At 38.3% G+C, this 13802-nt stretch overlaps 1 protein-coding gene across 3 annotated transcripts in view; it reads left to right on the top strand.

Moving 5' to 3' along the window:
* CCSER1 (coiled-coil serine rich protein 1) overlaps positions 1 to 13802 on the top strand; it is a 998177-nt gene that overhangs the window by 185341 nt on the left and 799034 nt on the right. The gene's annotated exons all lie outside the window — the stretch shown is intronic.

The raw sequence follows: 13802 nt of genomic DNA on the forward strand, positions 1-13802 counted from the left end.
CTAGTTGGAGGCCCATCTATTGTATTGTTTATTTCTCTGTTTACATTGTGAGCTTTTTTCTTTCTATGGAGCAAATTTCACAAAACTAGGGATCTTTATATTTTTTCTTTCCCAACGATATCTTTGAAGGATGCCATGAAATGTCATATTATACCAAAGGGTTTCCTTGGACAAGACGGAAAATTGTAGCACGGAATGTTTATTCTGAAGGTTTTATTTAGACAAAAGGGAAAAATTGGAGTACAACATGGAATTGAAAATGTAACCAAGCAAAAAGAAAGCAAAAAAACAACAACAAAAACCCACAAATGTTTATGGAGATTCTCTGTCATCCAGCTCATGGTTGTCCCAAAGGGGCTGTTTTTTTTTTTTTTTTCCAAGAGGCAACTGGACTTTCCGGTTTTTCTTTGAAGATGTTTCACTTCTCATCCAAGAAGCTTCTTCAGCTCTGACTGGATGGTGGGGAATGGAAGGATTTACATGCCTTGCAGACAGCTGGACATTTGCATTCTTTTAGCGGGTCATTAAGGTCACCTGGAGGTTTATTTGTGTCCTCAGGGTCATCTGAGTGGTGCAAATAGGTGTGGAGCCTTCTTGGAACTGTTGAAAGGATTGTGTTGTAGACTGGAGATAGATGATGTCGTATTTTTCCCCCTCTGTTGAGAGAGAGAGGGCTGTTCAATTTTGACACAGGTGGCCTCTTTAGCACCTCAAAGAAAAACCAGAAAGTCCAGTTGCCTCTTGAAAAAGAGAAGCACTTTTGGGACAAAAAAAAAATCAGGAGTAAGGGAAGTCTTTGTGGCATTTCATCATTGTCCTGAAGAGGGCAGTGTTGCTTTTTTTAAAAAAAATATTTTCATAGCAGGAAAGGTAGTAACTAAGAAGTAGCCACTTAAAGCTATTTTTTCAGGATGATGTTTTATGGTAAAAGAAGCTTTGGCGTCGGTACCATGCTTTTCAGGTATCAAAGAAAGGAGCCCTTTGAGATGCTTTGTATGAAGGTGGTGAGGTCATGGGTCCTTCATTCTTCTGCTGATTTTGCTGGATTGTGTCTTGAGTGAGCGAGGAAGGACGACATCCTGAAATACTCGTGATATTGCTGATCTTAGAGAATATTAAACTGAAGAATAAAGAGAGCCAAGGAGAGCGAGTGAGCCATAAATAGAACAATATGTAATTAATAGTCTTTTTTTCCGGAAGCAAGTTAAAGTTCAGTCTATTTTTGCAAGCGTATCAAGGTGTTCCTAAATAGCTGTTGCAGTTGAGATGAAGATTCTGTGCCTTTGGAAATCGTCTGTTTCCTACAAATAAAATAAACTTCATCCTTACCATTAAACAAACTCATCCTTATATGATGCAGCTCTCTTTGCCTCTAGAAAGGACTTCCAATCTCATTTTTGCCATGACTAAATGAACTCTTACCATTTGTCTTTTCTTCTAGGAAACACCATTAGAATAGAATAACAGAGTTGGAAGGGACCTTGGAGGTCTTCTAGTCCAACCCCCTGCTCAGGCAGGAAATCTTACACCACTTCAGACAAATGGTTATCTAACATCTTCTTAAAAACTTCCAGTGTTGGAGCATTCACAACTTCTGGAAGCAAGTTGTTCCACTTATTAATTGTTCTAATTGTCAGGAAATTTCTCCTTAGTTCTAAGTTGCTTCTCTCCTTGATTAGTTTCCACCCATTGCTTCTTGTTCTACCCTCAGGTGCTTTGGAGAATAGCTTGATTGCCTCTTCTTTGTGGCAGCCCCTGAGATATTGGAACACTGCTATCATGTCTCCCCTAGACATTAATATTATTAAACTAGACATTAATATTATTCAATGCCACCCTGCTTCTTATCCTTTCTTCCAGATATTTATTGAAACTTTTTGTTTCTTGCGTGTTTCTGGTCATTATATCACAGCAATCACATTTGGCATTAACAGCTGTGTGTTTGTTTTTCCTGCATAAGCTGACAAGCGTTAAATTTGAGCGATTTCAAAATGAAATTAAATCCAGCTTCTAAATATTTGCTAAGCATTTTTAAAACTTACGTTAGGAATGCTGTGCCTGGAATGATCCTGTTTTCTTTCTTTTCTTTTTTTTAAAAATCAGTTATTTTTAATTATCACCCTTGCAGTAGCTTCTTTATTCCGTAAGATGTCAGTATTGCTCTATTTGATCAGAACTAGAAATATTTCTCCAGTTGAGAGAGCTGGCTGAAGGAAGCAAAAAAAATATCAGTTGCAGGTATCCTAAATTCATTGATTTGGGCCATTTTCCAGCGATTTCTTGTTGGTACAATTATGGAAAGAGAATGGTTTTGGGAAGGAAAGTGAATTTGGAAATTAAAACTTGGATCTACGGTTGGGGTTTCATATCCAGACCAAAACTGATCGTGGAATTCTTCAAAAATCACATTAAATTTAGGTGTAAGATCGGAGGCAAATATTGTTACTAATCTATTCTTTCCATTGTTTGGAGCGTTCTAATGGGCCATCTTTTCCCAATTTTTTGAGGGGGTTATGAATGTTGGATTTCAATGCTTACAATGAAGGAAATCTTCAAGCAATCATGTGTAGATTGATGAACATAATATATAAATATGCAATACCACAATAGATTTCCTTGCTATTTATTTATTAAATTTATATGGCCACCCATTCAACAAGACAGTCATGGTATTAAGTACACAAGGAATCCAAATTAACAGTGTCCTTTCCATTCCTTGAGACTAACAGTTCAAGATACCCCCAGATAATCAAACAAGACCTTGCTTCAGTTAACACCAGAGCTCTTACATAGTTGGGAGTCCAGCTCTTGAGTGGATTTGAGTGATTTTTTTTATTCATTTATTTATTCGTGACTTTATCAGTTTCTCCTCCAATTAATTTAAAATAGGACTGCAAGATGGCAAAGCTGCAATGTGGTGAAAAAATTAAAAAGTTGTCCTTAATATAGGTTCTTGCCAATATTTATTTATCAGTGTCCTGTAGGGTCCTGTAGACAGTTTCTTCTGCTGTTTCATCTGCAGGAGTTCTTGTGAAAATCAGGGAGTTCTCTTGCATTGGTGGATAGAGAGAAACCACATACTGTATTTTTCGGAGTATAAGACCTTAGTTTTTGGGGAGGAAAATAAGAAAAAAGCTGATTGGCAGGTGGATCAGCCTCCCGGAATACTGCAATTAGCTGTTCCCAGAGGTGAATTTTAGCAACAAGTTTCTTGTTTGTGAGCTCTGTGCCTTGCTCTTTTTTGCTTTTTTTTCTGCCTCTGAAACTTCTGAAACTCCATTTCAGAAAAAACTTTTTTTTCTGTCTCTGAAAGCCTCTGAAACAGCTTCAGAAAAAAAGCCACTGAAGCTCTGTTTGGAGGCTTCTTTTCTGAAGCTCTGTTTAGGGGCTTCTTTTCTGAAGCTTCGTTTCTGATGCTTTTTTCAGCCTCTGAAACCTCCATTTGAGAAGCTGGGTGGGGCTACATTTGGAGTATAAGACACACCCAGATTTTCACCCTCTTTTTTGGGGAAAAAAGATACATCTTATACTAACAAAGTTTTCATGGCCTGCAGTGAACTGAAATTTAGTAGTATTCATCCATTAAAACAAATCTTGCTGGAGGACTGTATTACATCCCATAATGTATGCACAGTTCACAAACTGAGTTCTTGTGAGAAAGCAATCTAATGTGACTATGATCTGCACAATTGGCAATGCATCTTCTGTGTTTTCATTATTTTCTTCTAAAGTGGTTTGAAATTGGAAAGGGATGGAGGAGGCAGTCTGATTATTGTACCAGTGACAGATCTGGAAAAACTTTTCAAATGGAAGGAAAAAGGGTTTTATGAAGCAAAATGTCTCCTGCACATGCAAATTCTTATAAACGTAGATCTAAAAAAGCAGGATTCAAACTCAGCTGAAAAGAAGGGGCCTAGAATCTAAACAGAGAACTTTAATCAGAATAAGCTCTATTTTTAAAATATTATTTTCCTCACTCATATTTTTAATAAGGAGTTAGAAGGATGAGTGTTTAGTCTGTAGAAGAAGCCTGGCAGTGATCTTTTATATATATATATATAAGTTTTATATAATCTTTTATATATATATATATAATTTTTATTTTTACATTCATATCCAACAACTCATCCAATGTACTGTCATATACAATTAGTCAGGCTTGCCCAGTCACCACCCCCTCCTTTTAACTCTCTTCCCTCTTCTACCTTCTTCTACTTTCCAGACCTTCCTCCCCTTCTCTTATCTACATCCTCTCCTCCCTCCACCCTCCACCTTCCTCCTCCCTCTTCTCTCCCTCTTCCTCCCTCTTCTCCCTCTTCTACCCCTCTTCTCCTCTTTCCTACCTCCTACACTCTCCTCCTTTTCCCTCCCCACCATTCTAAAATGGTAGCTGGGCAGACCCGACCCTCCATTAATTATATTTATACATCTTCAATAATCCCTGTACATTAACCATCACTCCATCCTCTACCCTCATCCCCCAGTTCCTCCCCTTACCCCCACCCACCCCGACTTCCCAGAACAAAATGCAGGGTATCAAAACTAACAATCATAATCCAAAATAAATCTTAAATTATAATCTCTAGACACTCCACACATAATCACACTCTCAATTCCCCTAAGCCTGGCAGTGATCTTGAAGTTTATGTAGCTAAAGGAGATTACAACACAACTAAAGTGAAGGGCAAGTGTTTGTTATTGCTTGATATTAATTTTGCTTAGTGTGAGAATAGGGGTCTTGCATGACAAAAGGCTACAACATTGTAAGAATTTGTTAAGTTTTGTCCTGGTTTATTGAAACATCTTTATTTTGGTACAACAGGAGATCTTGTATGGTCTGTTCTGTAAAAATATTTTTAAAATCCCACTTTTCAGTATTTAAGTTTCCTTAATCCCTTCCAGCTGGGTGTTTGATAAAAAGTGTTGTAATTCTCTGTTCACTAATGATGTACATAAAATTTATTTATATAGAGAACTTAACTTCTGTTTTACCCCCTCTTGTTTTTAATTATTTCTCTATAAGCTAAGACTTGGTTTGCATTGTTGGTAGAGCAAATGAGCTCCACAGGTCCATGAAAAATACGCTATAGATGCTTTCAGAATGGTGGATGTTTTAAAATGTGGTGAAACAGGTTAATACTGAAATAGATATTCCTCTTTTGCTTTAATAGATTACTAGATAATATTTAAGGAATAATTCTTTTGATTTCTTTGTTCTTTTTTTAGGAAATATGAATATATGTGCATACTGTATTAAGAATAGATATGCTGGCATAAGGTGACCAATTGTCCTCCTTTAGGAAGGACAGTCCTTCTTTTGTAAGTTCTGTCCTCTCTCAAAAAGTTCTCCTACATGTCCACCTTTTCAATATTTGAAGACTAATCTGTAAAATCTCTGTATTCGATTGATGCTGATCCGATCCGTTGCGTGTGATGTGACATATTTGTATTTGACATGACGATTTGTCAAGGCTTGGTACAGTGCGATTATGAGACACATGCACTCCGCACAGGAGAATTGTTTTGAGAGAGTGCACCGCACGCAAGTGGCTTTAAACAAATAGATAACAGTTACTCACTGCTCTGATAAAAATAAGGAGGGAGAAAAATCTATTTAAATTAACCATTCAGGAAGTTGAATTTATACTACAGCCTTTTAAAATTCTTACCACTGTAGAAAGAGACATTGGCTAAGGAAAAGAGTAAACAAAGGAGAGGAAGAAATTTAATTAATTTGACTCGATCATAATCGAGAACCAAATTCATTTTTACAAAGTGAGGACGTGAAACTGAAGTATGAAATAATCCCACTACAAGTACATGAAGTGGGAATGTAATAAAATGAACTCCTGAAGTGGTTCCCTAGTTTTGGATAGATGAGGCCATTCCAAAGATCAAAATCCACACCCTGATAATGACTTCTGTGTAGGAATTCTTGAAATTGTAGTCCGAAAACATCTTGTCCAAAGCTGGCTGAGGAACTCTGGGAGTTGAAGTCCACAAGTCTTAAAGTTGCCAAGGTTTGAGACCCCTGTTCTAGTTTACCTGGCTCATTTCGTGAACATGTTGGACCTTATTATTTTATTCTTTGGCTTTCCTTGAAGATTAGGAGCCTTTGAACTGGCAGGTTTTATTGAATTCACTGGGTAAATATCCTTCAGTCCTTTTTAAAAAGATAGAAAAGAATTCAACTACAAGTTTAAAGATTTGAATTATTTAGAACGTATAGCAAAAGGATGATTATTGTTAAATTTGGAAAGTTTCACATGGATTAAATCTTGATTTAAGATTTTGATGTTTATTGAAAGCACCCTCTCCTTTAGAGAAACCTCTGTTTATACTCTGTTGTGATAAACAGACTTTTAAGATTAGACATTAAAGGGCATCAGATGGCTATTTTAAAAGAACTGCTGGAATCATGGTTACAAGAGATTTCTGAACATTTAACTCTTTATTAGCATCAGCTGGTGTAGCTGCAGAGAATCAAGCCCGTTGAATAAAAATAAAGGTTTAAAGGTGGAATAAAATATCACAGTTTATTAGGAGATGGAAATAAATGAATTTACCAAATGAAAGCTGACGGCTCAAACATTGCCAAAGAAATATACATAATAAATCAGATGGGAGATTTGGATGATTTCCTTATACTGAACTTAATAAGTGGTGTTTGCTGAAGATGCTACATTGGAAGCAAAGGATTTGCTAAAGATGAAGAAAAGAACTTTGAGAGAAGAGGAAACTATGAGAAGTCAGATGCTAGAACTTTCTTTGAGGATTTTAAAGACCCTTTCCAGAAAGAAAAGAATGCAAACTTTGAGAAATGGCAAAATATTGATTCCTTAGGCTGATGGAAAACATCCAACAACCTGAAAGCAGGGTGGATTTTCGGAAAGCTACTGTTGTGGCCCGTCATCTGCCAGCAGAGCTGGCGGCAGATGAGGAGGAGGTTGGGGAAGAACTTGGTCCACTTCTGGAGTTGGGGAAGGCTGTGATTGATGTTCAGTGTTGGACACAGAGATAGAGCCAGGACCATCCAGCGTTTCCCAGCCAGAGAGGCAGCTGCCTTTGGAGTCAGAGATGAGTGAGGAGGAGGAACAGCTGGGTCCTGTTCCAGATGTAGGTATGTGCAGAGCAGATAGGAAAGATGAACAACGGAGGACAATGAGCTCAGGAAGCAAAACAAACATGGATTGTTTTGCAAAACAAACAATGAACTCAGGAAGCAAAACAAACATGGATGCTGACTGGCCCCTCCCTGGCTGGGGAATAAATAGGAGGAAAGGGGCATGGTTTGGTTGTCGTAGACAATTGTTTGCATTTCTGGAAAGTTTGCTCTTGTGTGTTTTGTGTGACAAAGACTGCCTTGCCAGAATTGAGGTTTGTCTATTTCTCTATTTGAACTGACTTAATTTGCAGCCTCCCAGCTGGGAGCTCACAGCCGTGCATTTATCATAACGAGCTGATAACGATTATTGTTTCAGTTAACTTCTTGCCGGACTCTTGCCTGGACTTTCTGTTGGTGAAGGCAGTTAATTTCCAATGTGTAAAAAAAAGAGGTTTTTTTCTTTATGGGGCGTCTGTTTCTTGCTTCTGCGAAGGCCGGGTCAGAACAGCTACAAAGAGCCAGCACTCAATGTAACCAATGGAGGAGCTGGCACCTGGGTTTGATGAAAGCTGGGAAGTATGGAAATTGTTGAATAGACTGCACAGAGGCACAAGATCCAGAGATAACTTGAACAAATGGGGCTATCCGGTGGCTTCTGGTCTTTGCAGTTGTGGTGAAATGCAGACAACAACACATTTGTATACCTGCCCTTTGGGTCCCAATCAGTGTACGCTTGAAGCCCTCATGGCACCATGACAGAACACAATGAATGTTGTTAATATCTGGGCAAGATCTGATTAATTTGTACGTATTTTATTAATCTTGCATTTTATATTTTAAACTTTATTTTATTTTATTTATTTATTTATTATTCAAATTTATATACCGCCCTATCTCCCGAAGGACTCAGGGCGGTTCACAGGCAGATAAAAAACATATATATACAAATTAAGAAAACCATTAAGAAACATATTCAGAAAGCCTAATTATTAAAAATAATATAAATATTAAAACCAATTAAAACCCCTATTTGTTGCTCCTGTGAGTGCCCCCTGGTGGATCCGGAGGAAATTACAAGGATACTGTGCTTGCCTGAGGATTTTGAAATTTTTTTTTTTTTTTTTAAATGGCAAAAGGTCAGAGACCAACTGCTGGAGAGATGGAGAGAATTCTGGAAAAGTTATCCAATATGGACAAGAAACTGGATGATTTGCAAAGAGGCCAAACGGAAATAAGAGCAGAAATTGTGACTATCCAAAAGGATTTAAAGGATACTCAACAAGTCTCAGCAGAAAACAAGCAGAAAGTGGAAGGTCTGGAGGGTGAAATGCGGGCAGTGCAGAAAAGAGAGGAGACGACAGGCAATGCTGTGCTTGGACTACAGATGGATAAAATGTCTTATTTCCTTAGGTTTCAAAATTTGGAAGAAGTGGACCAAGAAGACTTGAGAGATGTTGTGACTAAATTGTTGGGAGAATTTCTTGGGAGAAGTGTTGATTTCATGAATTGGGATGTGGATCGAGTTTATAGAGTTAATTCAATATGCACGCATGCAGTTCCCAGAGAGGTTCATGTCAAATTTGTGAGAAGAGAGACGAGAGATGAAATTCTTAGAAAACATAGGAGTGGGGCACTGATTTACAGGGGCAGGGAGATAGCCATTCTGAGGCAGATTCCCAGACAGGTACGTGAAAAAAGAAAGAAATATTATTTTTTGTCAAGCAAATTGTACCAGAAGGGAGTGGGCTTCAGATGGCTGATGCCAGAGGGATTGATGATTTTCCGGGAGGGCATTACGAAAAATCAGTACAATTGCGGAGGCTACGGCCTATGTGGAGGAACACAAAGCCTTCCTGGAATCAGATGACCCAGGAATTGAAGAAGGGAGGTTATAGATCATGGGCTGACGCGGCTGCCGCTGTTGCGGCCCTGGAGTTGGGTCAGGCTGAACCCAGAGTTCTGAGATCCAAAACTAGGAAGTGATAAAGATATTTGGGATTGTGTTGGTTTTCCTTATTCTCTTTTGTACGATATTCTGTTTATTCTTGACTCTTCTTTATTACGTATTTAAAATTTGCAAACTTTGCTACTTCGCGTCACCTGCTTGCCTTATGGCTGTTGTATGTGTTAAAAAATTTGAGTAAAATTCTTATTTTAGATAAGAAAAATGAAAATTTACCATACCTGATATGTATTTGTATAAACCTTTTTTGACTAATAAAAACTTTTTGAACAAAAAAAAAAAAAACCCCTATAAAATTTAAAAAAATTAAAATTTAAAAAATTTAAAAACTAGTCCAGTCCCGCGCAGATAAATAGGTGTGTTTTAAGCTCGCGACGGAAGGTTCGGAGGTCTGGAAGTTGACGGAGTCCTGGGGGGAGTTCGTTCCAGAGGGTGGGAGCCCCCACAGAGAAGGCCCTTCCCCTGGGCGTCGCCAGACGACACTGTCTAGCTGACGGCACCCTGAGGAGTCCCTCTCTGTGAGAGCGCACGGGCCGGTGAGAGGTAGTCCGTAGCAGTAGGCGGTCCCGTAAGCATATACAATTAGTCAGGCTTGCCCAGTCACCACCCCTCCTTTTAACTCTCTTCCTCTTCTACCTTCTTCTACTTTCCAGACCTTCCTCCCTTCTCTTATCTACATCCTCTCCTCCCTCCACCTCCACCTTCCTCCTCCCTCTTCTCTCCCTCTTCCTCCCTCTTCTCTCCCTCTTCTCTCCCTCTTCTCCTCTTTCCTACCTCCTACACTCTCCTCCTTTCCCTCCCCACCATTCTAAAATGGTAGCTGGGCAGACCCGACCCTCCATTAATTATATTTATACATCTTCAATAATCCCTGTACATTAACCATCACTCCATCCTCTACCCTCATCCCCCCAGTTCCTCCCTTACCCCCACCCACCCCCGACTTCCCAGAACAAAATGCAGGGTATCAAAACTAACAATCATAATCCAAAATAAATCTTAAATTATAATCTCTAGACACTCCACACATAATCACACTCTCAATTCCCCTAAGCCTGGCAGTGATCTTGAAGTTTATGTAGCTAAAGGAGATTACAACACAACTAAAGTGAAGGGCAAGTGTTTGTTATTGCTTGATATTAATTTTGCTTAGTGTGAGAATAGGGGTTTTGCATGACAAAAAGGGGCTACAACATTGTAAGAATTTGTTAAGTTTTGTCCTGGTTTATTGAAACATCTTTATTTTGGTACAACAGGAGATCTTGTATGGTCTGTTCTGTAAAAATATTTTTAAAATCCCACTTTTCAGTATTTAAGTTTCCTTAATCCCTTCCAGCTGGGTGTTTGATAAAAAGTGTTGTAATTCTCTGTTCACTAATGATGTACATAAAATTTATTTATATAGAGAACTTAACTTCTGTTTTACCCCCTCTTGTTTTTAATTATTTCTCTATAAGCTAAGACTTGGTTTGCATTGTTGGTAGAGCAAATGAGCTCCACAGGTCCATGAAAAATACGCTATAGATGCTTTCAGAATGGTGGATGTTTTAAAATGTGGTGAAACAGGTTAATACTGAAATAGATATTCCTCTTTTGCTTTAATAGATTACTAGATAATATTTAAGGAATAATTCTTTTGATTTCTTTGTTCTTTTTTTAGGAAATATGAATATATGTGCATACTGTATTAAGAATAGATATGCTGGCATAAGGTGACCAATTGTCCTCCTTTAGGAAGGACAGTCCTTCTTTTGTAAGTTCTGTCCTCTCTCAAAAAGTTCTCCTACATGTCCACCTTTTCAATATTTGAAGACTAATCTGTAAAATCTCTGTATTCGATTGATGCTGATCCGATCTGTTGCGTGTGATGTGACATATTTGTATTTGACATGACGATTTGTCAAGGCTTGGTACAGTGCGATTATGAGACACATGCACTCCGCACAGGAGAATTGTTTTGAGAGAGTGCACCGCGCGCAAGTGGCTTTAAACAAATAGATAACAGTTACTCACTGCTCTGATAAAAATAAGGAGGGAGAAAAATCTATTTAAATTAACCATTCAGGAAGTTGAATTTATACTACAGCCTTTTAAAATTCTTACCACTGTAGAAAGAGACATTGGCTAAGGAAAAGAGTAAACAAAGGAGAGGAAGAAATTTAATTAATTTGACTCGATCATAATCGAGAACCAAATTCATTTTTACAAAGTGAGGACGTGAAACTGAAGTATGAAATAATCCCACTACAAGTACATGAAGTGGGAATGTAATAAAATGAACTCCTGAAGTGGTTCCCTAGTTTTGGATAGATGAGGCCATTCCAAAGATCAAAATCCACACCCTGATAATGACTTCTGTGTAGGAATTCTTGAAATTGTAGTCCGAAAACATCTTGTCCAAAGCTGGCTGAGGAACTCTGGGAGTTGAAGTCCACAAGTCTTAAAGTTGCCAAGGTTTGAGACCCCTGTTCTAGTTTACCTGGCTCATTTCGTGAACATGTTGGACCTTATTATTTTATTCTTTGGCTTTCCTTGAAGATTAGGAGCCTTTGAACTGGCAGGTTTTATTGAATTCACTGGGTAAATATCCTTCAGTCCTTTTTAAAAAGATAGAAAAGAATTCAACTACAAGTTTAAAGATTTGAATTATTTAGAACGTATAGCAAAATGATGATTATTGTTAAATTTGGAAAGTTTCACATGGATTAAATCTTGATTTAAGATTTTGATGTTTATTGAAAGCACCCTCTCCTTTAGAGAAACCTCTGTTTATACTCTGTTGTGATAAACAGACTTTTAAGATTAGACATTAAAGGGCATCAGATGGCTATTTTAAAAGAACTGCTGGAATCATGGTTACAAGAGATTTCTGAACATTTAACTCTTTATTAGCATCAGCTGGTGTAGCTGCAGAGAATCAAGCCTGTTGAATAAAAATAAAGGTTTAAAGGTGGAATAAAATATCACAGTTTATTAGGAGATGGAAATAAATGAATTTACCAAATGAAAGCTGACGGCTCAAACATTGCCAAAGAAATATACATAATAAATCAGATGGGAGATTTGGATGATTTCCTTATACTGAACTTAATAAGTGGTGTTTGCTGAAGATGCTACATTGGAAGCCCACTGCAACTACATAGCAAAAAAAGCTCTAAGAGTTGTAAACCTAATTTTGCGTAGCTTCTTTTCCAAAAACACCACACTACTAACCAGAGCATATAAAACATTTGCTAGACCAATTCTAGAATACAGCTCACCTGTTTGGAACCCTCACCACATCTCTGACATCAATACAATTGAACGTGTCCAGAAATATTTTACAAGAAGAGTTCTCCATTCCTCTGAAAACAACAAAATACCTTATCCCACCAGACTTGAAATCCTAGGCTTAGAAAACTTGGAACTCCGTCGCCTTCGACAAGACCTAAGTTTAACTCACAGAATCATCTATTGTAATGTCCTTCCTGTCAAAGACTACTTCAGCTTTAATTGCAATAATACAAGGGCAACCAATAGATTTAAACTTAATGTAAACCGCTTTAATCTAGATTGCAGAAAATATGACTTCTGCAACAGAATCATCAGTGCTTGGAATACTTTACCTGACTCTGTGGTCTCTTCCCATAATCCTAAAAGCTTTAACCAAAAACTTTCTACTATTGACCTCACCCCATTCCTAAGAGGACCATAAGGGGCGTGCATAAGCGCACAAACGTGCCTACCGTTCCTGTCCTATTGTTTTTCTTCTCTTCTTCCTATATATGTTTATATGTGTATATACTATATAATCTTTTTGTATGATGTTGTGACAAAATAAATAAATAAATAAAATAAATAAAGCAAAGGATTTGCTAAAGATGAAGAAAAGAACTTTGAGAGAAGAGGAAACTATGAGAAGTCAGATGCTAGAACTTTCTTTGAGGATTTTAAAGACCCTTTCCAGAAAGAAAAGAATGCAAACTTTGAGAAATGGCAAAATATTGATTCCTTAGGCTGATGGAAAACATCCAACAACCTGAAAGCAGGGTGGATTTTCGGAAAGCTACTGTTGTGGCCTGTCATCTGCCAGCAGAGCTGGCGGCAGATGAGGAGGAGGTTGGGGAAGAACTTGGTCCACTTCTGGAGTTGGGGAAGGCTGTGATTGATGTTCAGTGTTGGACACAGAGATAGAGCCAGGACCGTCCAGCGTTTCCCAGCCAGAGAGGCAGCTGCCTTTGGAGTCAGAGATGAGTGAGGAGGAGGAACAGCTGGGTCCTGTTCCAGATGTAGGTATGTGCAGAGCAGATAGGAAAGATGAACAACGGAGGACAATGAGCTGACTCAGGAAGCAAAACAAACATGGTTGCTGACTGGCCCCTCCCTGGCTGGGGAATAAATAGGAGGAAAGGGGCATGGTTTGGTTGTCGTAGACAATTGTTTGCATTTCTGGAAAGTTTGCTCTTGTGTGTTTTGTGTGACAAAGACTGCCTTGCCAGAATTGAGGTCTATTTCTCTTGTAGGAATTTAGCACCCACCCCCCTCCTAGAAGAATGAAATATTCTAGGAAATATTTTAAAAAGCAGAATATTATACCTTCCTGGATGAGAAATGGAGAAACATATTTTAAAGACAAAGGAGCTCCCTGCAACTTCCTGACTCCCCCCCACCTTTGTCAATGGGCCATTAAAAGCCTCAGCTAAGCTCACTCATTCTCCCCACCTTTGTCAATGGGCAATTAAGGCTTCAACCAAG

This window comes from Ahaetulla prasina, chromosome 8 (assembly GCF_028640845.1).
Source record: "Ahaetulla prasina isolate Xishuangbanna chromosome 8, ASM2864084v1, whole genome shotgun sequence".
NCBI classification, from domain to species: Eukaryota; Metazoa; Chordata; class Lepidosauria; order Squamata; family Colubridae; genus Ahaetulla; species Ahaetulla prasina.